Source organism: Crocuta crocuta, unplaced genomic scaffold, assembly GCF_008692635.1.
Source record: "Crocuta crocuta isolate KB4526 unplaced genomic scaffold, BGI_CrCroc_1.0 scaffold1184, whole genome shotgun sequence".
Classification (NCBI taxonomy): domain Eukaryota; kingdom Metazoa; phylum Chordata; class Mammalia; order Carnivora; family Hyaenidae; genus Crocuta; species Crocuta crocuta.
In genome coordinates, this window is record NW_027532435.1 from 8897 (window position 1) to 16012 (window position 7116).

Here is a 7116-nt window from a genome sequence, read left to right on the forward strand (position 1 = left end):
AGCTGAAATCAGTGACTTTTCAGAATGTTAGAAGGTGCCCACAACTAGCACTAGTGTATTTTTTGTCACTTTATAGCAGCTATGAACGTTCCTTTGCTTTTTCATACAAGAGTAAGCTTAGGAATGCTTTGTTTCATTCTGAGTCGGGCTGCCTGCAGATATAGACCATTTCCACAGCTGCTTTATTGCCAATTACATTAAATACAGTATATGACAAGAGTTTATTAATACTGTCCTGCAGTCAACATCTGTGTGAGTATATACAGTGGCCCCCATGCAGAAAAAGATTCCGTTGAGCCAATAGATAGCAGTGATTCTGTTAGTGATAGTGAAAGCCATATACACAATAATCCTATCACTCTCTCTTTTTAAATGTTTTAATGTTTTGTATATTAAATTCCTCATATGAGTGAAGTCTTAAGATACTTATTTTTTTCTGACTGATGAATTTTGCTTGGCATGATACCCTCTAGTTCCATCCATGTAGTTGCAAATGGCAAGATTTCATTCTTTTTGATTGCTGAGTAATACTCCATTGTATATGCATACCACTTCTTTTTTTTTATGGAATGCTTCACGAATTTGTATGACATCCTTGCACAGGGAACTTACTAATCTTTTCTGTATTGTTCTAATTTTAGTGTATATGTTGCCGAAGTGAGCACTATACCACATCTTTATTCATTCATCCGTCGATAGACATTTGGGCTCTTTCCATACTTGGGCTATTGTCGATAGTGGTGCTATAAACATTGAGGTGCATGTACCCCTTTCAAAACAGCACACCTGTATCCTTTGGATAAATACCTAGTCCTGCAAATGCTGGGTCATAGGGTAGTTCTATTTTCAATCTTTTGAGGAACCTCCATACTGCTTTCCAGAGTGGCTACACCACTTTGCATTCCCACCAGCAGTGCAAGAGATCCTCTTTCTTTGCATCCTTGCCAACAAATACTGTTGCTTGACTTGTTAATGTTAGCCATTCTGACTAGTGTGAGGTGGTATCTCATTGTGGTTTTGCTTTGTATTTTCCTGTTGATGAGTGATGTTGATCATTTTTTCATGTGTCAGTTGGCCATCTGGATGACTTCTTTGGAGAAGAATGCCTTTTGCCCATTTCTTCACTGGATTATTGTTTTGGGGTGTTGAGTTTAATAAGTTCTTTATAGATTTTAGATATTAACCCTTTATCTGATATGTAATTTGCAAATATCTTCTCCTATTCTGCTGATTACCTTTTAGTTTTGCTTATCGTTTCCTTCACCTTGCAGAAGCCTTTTGTTTTGATGCAGTCCCAATAGTTCATTTTTGTTTTTGTTTCTCTTGCCACTGGAGACATGTTGAGAAAGAAGTTGCCGCAGCCGAGGTCAAAGAGGTTTTGACCTGCTTTCTCCTCAAGGATGCTGATGGCTTCCTATCTCACGCTTAGGTCTTTCATCCATTTTGAGTTTATTTTTGTGTATTGTGTAAGAAAGTGGTCCACATTCATTTTTCTTCATGTCTCTGTCCAGTTTTCCCAGCAACATTTGCTGAAAAGACTGTCTTTATTCCATTGGACATTCTTTCCTGCTTTGTCAAAGGTTAGTTGGCCATACGTTTGTGGGTCCATTTCTGGGTTTTCTATTCCATCGCATTGATCCAAGTGTCTGCTTTTGTGTCAGTACCGTACTGTCTTGATGATTACAGCTTTGTAATTCAACTTGAAGTCCAGGATTGTGATGCTTCAAGCTTTGGTTTTCTTTTTCTTTTTCAAAATTGTTTTGGCTACTCTGGATCTTTTCTTTTTCCATACAAATTTTAGGATTGTTTATTCTAGCTCTGTGAAGAATGCTTGTGTTATTTTTATAGGGATTTCATTGAATATGTAGATTTCTTTGGGTAGTATTGACATTTTAACAATATTTGCTCTTCCTAGCCAAGAGCATGGAATATTTTTCCATTTTTTGTGTCTTATTCAATTTCTTTCATAAGCTTTCTATAGTTTTCTGTGTATAGATGTTTCACCTCTTTGGTTATGTTTATTCCTAGGTATTTAATGGTTTCTGGTGCAATTGTAAAACGGATCTATTCCTTGATTTCTCTTTCTGTTGCTTCATTGTTGGTGTACAGGAATACAACTGATTTCTGTGCGTTGATTTTATATCCTGTGATTTTGCTGAATTCATGTATCAGTTCTAGCCGTCTTTTGGTGGAATCTTTTGGGTTTTCCATATAGAGTATGATGTCATCTGCAAAGAGTGAAAGTTTCACTTCCTCCTGGCCAATTTGGATGCGTTTTATTCCTTTGTGTTGTCTGATTGCTGAGACTAAGACTTCCAATACTATGTTGAATAACAGTGATGAAGGTGGACATCCCTGTCTTGTTCCTGACGTAAGGGAGAAAGCTCTCAGTTTTTCACCATAGAGGATGATATTAGTGGTGATTCATTCATATATTGCTTTTATGATCTTGAACTATGATCCTTCTATCTCTACTTTCTTGAGGGTTTTTATCAAGAAAGATGCTATATTTTGTCAAATGCTTTCTCTGCATCTGTTGAGAGGATCATGTGTTTCTTGTCCTTTCATTTATTGATGTGATGTGTCACATTGGTCATTTTGTGGATATTGAACCATCCCTGTATCCCAGGTATAAATCCCAATTGGTCATGGTGAATAATTTTTTTAATGTATTGTTGGATCCGGTTGGCTAGTATCTTGTTAAGGATTTTTGCATCCATGTTCATCAGGGAAATTGGTCTGTAGTTCTCCTTTTTAGTGGAGTCTTTGTCTGGTTTTGGAATCAAGGTAATGCTGGCTTCATAGAAAGAGTTTGGAAGTTTTCCTCTCATTCCTTTTTTTGAAACAGCTTCAAGATAATAGATGTTAACCCTTCTTTAAATGTTTGGTAGAATTCCCCTGGAAAGCCATCTTATTTTAGGAAAGCCATCTTTTTAGGAATTACTAATTCTATTTCTTTATTGATTATGGGTCTGTTCAACTTTTCTATTTCTTCCTTTTTCAGTTTTGATAATTTAATTGTTTCTAGGAATTTGTCCATTTCTTCCAGATTGGCCATTTTGTTGGCATATAATTGCTCATAATATTGTCTTATTATTGTTTGAAGTTTTTCTGCTGTGTTGGTTGTGATTTCTCCACTTTCATTCTTTTATTGTTAAAAAAATTTTTTTAAGTTTATTTATTTTTGAGAGAGACAGAGCATGAACTGGGGAGGGGCAGAGAGAGAGGGAGACAAAAAGGCAGACTCCAGGCTCTGAGCTATCAGCACAGAGCCTGACATGGAGCTTGAACCCACCAACCATGAGATCATGACCTGAGCAAAGTCGGATGCTCAACTGACTGAGCCACACAGGCATCCCTCCTCTTTCATTCTTGATGTTATTTATTTGAGTCCTTTCCTTTTTTGATCAAATTGGCTAAGGGTTTATCAATTTTGTTAATTCTTTCAAAGAACCAACTTCTGCTTTCATTGAAATGTTCTACTGGGTTTTTGTTTGTTTGTTTCAATAGTATTGATTTCTGCTCTAATCTTTATTATTTCCTATCTTATGCAGTTTGGGGGTTTTATTTGCTGTTCTTTTTTCCACCTGTTTAAGGTATAGGGTTAGGTTAAGTATCTGAGACCTTTTTTCCTTCTTTAAGGAGGCCTGAATTGCTATATACTTCCCTATTATGACCATCTTTGTTGCATCCCAGTTTTGGGCATTGGTGTTATCATTTTCATTGGCTTCCATGTACTTTCTAATTTCCACTTTAACTTCTTGGTTAGCCTATTCATTCTTTAGTTGGATAGTCTTCAGTCTCCAAGTATTTGTTATCTTTCCACATTTTTTCTTGTGGTTGGTTTCGAGTTTCATAGCATTGTGGTCTGAAAATATAAACGGTATGATCTCAATATTTTTGTACTTGTTGAGGTCTGGTTTGTGTCCCAGTTTGTAATCTATTCTGGAGAATGTTCCATGTGCACTAGAGAAGAATGTGCATTCCACTGCTTTAGGTTTAAATGTTCTGAATATACCTGTTAAGTCCATCTGGTCCAGTGTGCAATTCAAAGCCATTGTTTCCTTATTGATTTTCTGTTTATATGATCTGTCTCTTGCTGTAAGTGGGATGTTGAAGTCCCCTACTATGGTATTATTATCAATGAGTTTCTTTATGTTTGTGATTAATTGATAGTAGATTTGTGTGCTTCTGCATTTAGATAAAAATGTTTATAATTGTTAGATATTCTTGGTGGATAGACCTCTTAATTATGATATAATGCCATTATTGATCTCTTGTTAGAGTCTTCATTTTAAAGTCTAGATTGTCTAATATAATATGGCTATTCCAGGTTTCTTTGGGTGACCATTAGCATGACAGACGGTTCTGCATCCCCTTACTTTCAATCTGAAGGTCTTTAGGTCTAAAATGGTCTATTGTAAACAGCATGTAGATGGATCTTGTTTTCTTATCCATTCTGTTTCCCTATGTCTTTTGATTGGAACATTTAGTCTATTGACTAAATGAGTGAGTACTGAAAGATATTAATTTATTGCCATGATGTTGCCTGTAGAGTTGGAGTTTCTGGTAGTATTCTCTGGTCCTTTCTAGTCATTTTTGCTTTTGGCCTTTTTTTTTGGTTTGTTTTTTATTCATCTTTTCTCCCCTCAGAGAGCCCCCCTTAAAATTTTTTGCAGAGCTGGTTTAGAGGTCATGAACTCCTTTAAATTTTATTTGTCTGGGAAACTATTTTTTTTACATTTATTTATTTATTTTTAAAATTTAACATTTATTTATTTTTGAGAGACAAAGAGAGACGGTGTGATCAGGGGCGGGGCAGAGAGAGAGAGAGAGAGGGAGACACAGATTCTGAAGCAGGCTCCAGGTCTGAGCTGTCAGCACAGAGTTCAATGCGGGGCTTGAACTCATGAACCGTGAGATCATGACCTGAGTCGAAGTCAGATGCTTAACTGACAGAGCCACCCAGACGCTCCTACTTTTATTTATTTTTGAGAGACAGAGGGAGACAGAGCACAAGTGAGAGAGGAGCAGAGAGAGAGGGAGACACAGAGAGAGGGAGACACAGAATTCCTAACAGGCTCCAGGCTCTGAGCTAACAGCTCAAACCCATGAACCATGAGATCATGACCTGAGCCAAAGTTGGATGCTTAACCAACTGAGCCACTCAGGCACCCCGAGTTTTTGTTGTCTGGGAAACTTTTTATCTCTCCTTCTATTTTGAATGACAGACTTGCTGGATAAAGAATTCTTGGCTGCATATTTTTCTGATTCAGCACTTTGAATATATCCTGCCACTCTTTTCTGGCCTGCCAAGTTTCTGTGGATAGGTCTGCTGCAAACCTGATCTGTCTTCCTTTGTAGGTTAAGAACTTTTTTTTTCCATTGCTGCTTTTATGATTCTTTCCTTGCTTGATTATTTTGAGAATCTGACTATGATATGCCTTGTTGATGGTCGGTTTTTGTTGAGTCTAATAGGAGTCCTCTGTGATTCCTGGATTTTGATGTCTGTGTCTTTCCCCAGGTGAGGAAATTTTTCCACTATTGTTTGCTCACATAACTCTTCTATCCCTTTTTCTCTCTCTTCATTTTATGGGACCCCTATGATTAGGATGTTGTTCCTTTTTCATGAGTCACTGATTTCCCTAATTCTTAAATTGTGTTCTTTTTGTCTTAGTCTCCCTCTTTTTTTCTGCTTCATTGCTCTCCATAAGTTTGTCTTCTATATCACTGATTTATTGCTCTGCCTCATCCATCTTTGCTGCCGTGACGTCCATTTAAGATTGCAGCTCAGTTATAGCATTTTTTTATTTCATCCTGACTAGCTTTTTCTTCTTTTATCTCCACAGAAAGGGATTCTAATCTATTTTCAACCCCTGCTCATATTCTTATTATCATGATTCTAAATTCTGGTTGAGACATCTTGCTTGTCATGATTCTAAATTCTGGTTGAGACATCTTGCTTGTAGCTGTGTTGATTAAGTCCTTGGCTGTCATTTCTTCATGGTCTTTCTTTTGGGGGTGAATTCCTTTTTTTGTCATTTTGAAGGGAGAAACGGAAATAATAAAGCAAAAAAAATTAAAATTAAAATATCAATAACAACACACAAAACAACAATTAAAGGAAGCTAGATGCTAAGTGTGTTTTGGCCTGCTTGTTGAAAGGAGCTTGATATATTAGAAAAAAAGGGAAATATATGAAAAGGAAAAAAGGAAAAAAGAAAAAAGGAAAACATTTGAAAATTTGAAAAATTGATGCAAGAAAACAGAAAAAAAATGAAGTGATGGAAGTAAAATAGCACTTAAAAAAGGAAAAAAATATTGCAGAAAAATAAAGAGAAATCATTTAAATAAAATTGGAAAAGAAAAATATTTTTCTCTTTCTGTATTCAAGAATAAGAAAAGGAAATAAAAAAAAGAAAAAAATGGAGTAGATGGACTAGCGAACAGACTGAAATATGATTGAAATTACCTCAGTTTCCCCTAAAAGTCAAACTATGATGCACTTTATAGTCCTTAAACTATGCAGGCAGAGAGACTTGTGGTGTTTCTGAAGACCGTGGTTGGCCCAGTTGGGCTGGCTTAGTGTAATGGCTGTTTTCCTCTAAATGGCACTGCTTAGCTTACTGGGGTTGATTGTTGTGGCACATGTAGGCGTGTATGTGCGTGCGTGGCAGGGGTGAAAATGGCATCACCCAAGTACCCAGTCTCTAGTATCAGAACTCTTTGGTCTCCCTGACCACAATCAAGCACCACTCCTTTGTCCCCAGGTTCCATCCACTCCCCGCTTTTACACTGTCCATGACTAAGCCATCAAGCTGCCAGGCTGAACCTCCCTCCTGAGTTTTATCTTAGATGCAGCCATGTTTCCTAACCCCTTATTTCTGAGGGACTGCAGCTTTGACCTGTTCAGACCCTCTGGGGGAAGGTCTCATCGAGCAAAAGCTGGGTGCCCGCCCACCCCCAGATACATTCCTGAGACTGTGCTGCTGCTAATGCCCAAAGACTGGCTGGATCCCAGACCGCCCCAGTAAAAGTTCACACGACCGTGTAGCAGCAGCATTTCAGGGATTATAGAACATCACAATACACATCTGGCACCAGCCTTCCCCCTTA

General features: G+C 37.5%; 1 non-coding gene across 1 annotated transcript; it reads right to left on the reverse strand.

The window, feature by feature from the left end:
* Positions 1 to 558: 558 nt before the first annotated feature.
* On the reverse strand, positions 559 to 665 carry LOC144244165 (U6 spliceosomal RNA). The gene has a single exon (XR_013338858.1). It is a non-coding gene; the product is annotated as a U6 spliceosomal RNA (small nuclear RNA).
* Positions 666 to 7116: the final 6451 nt, after the last annotated feature.